This window comes from Propithecus coquereli, unplaced genomic scaffold, assembly GCF_000956105.1.
Source record: "Propithecus coquereli isolate 6110/MARCELLA unplaced genomic scaffold, Pcoq_1.0 Scaffold351, whole genome shotgun sequence".
Taxonomy (NCBI): Eukaryota; Metazoa; Chordata; class Mammalia; order Primates; family Indriidae; genus Propithecus; species Propithecus coquereli.
In genome coordinates this window covers 1,793,412-1,795,230 of record NW_012149186.1, presented here as the reverse complement: position 1 = coordinate 1,795,230, position 1,819 = coordinate 1,793,412, and the positions used below count along the sequence as shown (strand labels likewise).

Below are 1,819 nucleotides of genomic sequence, written 5' to 3'. Positions count from 1 at the left end.
AATTAGAAACTAAAACTAAAACTTTTTCCTTTTTTTAAGAAAGAAGATTTAATGTTTGGAATATCTAGCTAATAATTTGAGAAAAAAGTAAAATTAAATCTATATTTTATGTTTGTGCCAAAGTAAATTCCAAATGCATTGGAGATTCAAATATAAAAACAATGAAACATCCTTCTCCATCTGTCCGGGTTAAAAATAAAAATAAAAAATAACAGTGAAACAATGAATGGTAGAAGAGAATATAGGCAAACTTATTTGGAATCAAAAGATTGGTAGGTTAAATAAAATGCAGCAACGAAAACTACTATACATTAAAACCACCATATACAAAACTAAAAGGCAAGTGACAAACCAGAAAAAAAATTATATTGTGTCAGGAAATAATACAATAAGCAAAAGGCAAATATCTGCAAAGATAAATGAGCAAAGGATATGAATAGGCAAGCCCCCAGAGAAGAAATAAAAATATGAAAAAATTTACTAGTAGTTGAAAACACAGAAAATGATAATGATAGATGATTTTCCTCGTAAGAAATAGAGAAGATATTGGAAAACAGCTACTCCCACGAACTATTGGAAATGTAAATTGACAGAACTTTTCTTGATGACAGTTCACAATACATATGAAAAAATTTAGGATACCTTTGGCCCAATAATTATAGCTCTAGGAATTTATCACTGCTGTGCATAAAAATGTAGCTGAAAATGTGTTTATCATGGTATTGTTTGTAATAGTGAAAAATAAAAAAACACAAAGTTTCCCAAAATAAATATTGCTATAATAATTTTTAATATTTTGGTATATCTGTGCACTGGTATATTTTAAGTATTTAAAAGTAATGTAGAATAATACTTAATGACATGTAAAAGTAAATTTGGACATATTAAGTAAAAATCAAATCAATCCAAAACGGCTGGTTGTCCATTAAAATGTTAACCATCGGTGGGCGTAGTGGCTCACGCCTATAATCCTAATACTCTGGTGGGCTAAGGTGGGAGGATCACTTGAAGTCAGGAGTTCAAGACCAGCCTGAGCAAGAGTGAGACCCTGGCTCTACTAAAAAATAGAAAAAATTAGCAGGGCATGGTGGCATATGCCTGTGGTCCCAGCTACTTGGGAGGCTGAGGCAGGAAGATCACTTCAGCCCAGGAGTTTGGGGCTGTAGTGAGCTATGATGACGCCCCTGCACTCTACCCAGGTGACGAAGAGAGACTCTGTTTCAAAAAAAAAAAAATTAACTGTGTTTATTTTAGAGTGTTGAGATTCTGGCTACAATTCATTTATTTGCTTCTCTTCTCTGTGATTTCTAAGCATGAGTTTTGTAATAAGAAAGCTGTTTTTAAAATAATGATTGTTTTTAAGCAGCAACGTGGAATACATATGCTTTAGTTCTTTCTAATGATGCTCTCTCTGTACAGATTGACTTACTCGTTTGATGATTCTCCAACAACAAAAAATGTCTAATGAAAGAAACTAAGGAAGTGGGTGGGTGGAGCGAATTAGATTTATGGCCTGAAGTAAGTGAGAAACTAAAAAGACAGCTATTATTATCAGAAAAGTTAGTGCTAAGAAACTTCCTTTTGTTTTATTATAGTTTTAAAGCTGAATTTACTAATATAGAATATGGTTATTTGGCAAGGTCTGTGTTACTGTGATTTTAAGAATTAGAATTATTACTGAGAGAATTAAAAATAGGGGCTACTACATCTAAATGCTTTTGTTCTGGAAGAGTTAGCTAAATAAGATAAGTAAGGTGTTAAAATATGAGTAAAATATTGGTTATGGTAGATCTGTGTCCATTTCAATGTCCTTTTTTTT

General features: G+C 31.9%; 1 protein-coding gene across 1 annotated transcript in view; it reads left to right on the top strand.

The window, feature by feature from the left end:
* FAM35A (family with sequence similarity 35, member A) overlaps positions 1 to 1,819 on the top strand; it is a 45,149-nt gene that overhangs the window by 33,536 nt on the left and 9,794 nt on the right. The window lies entirely within an intron of this gene.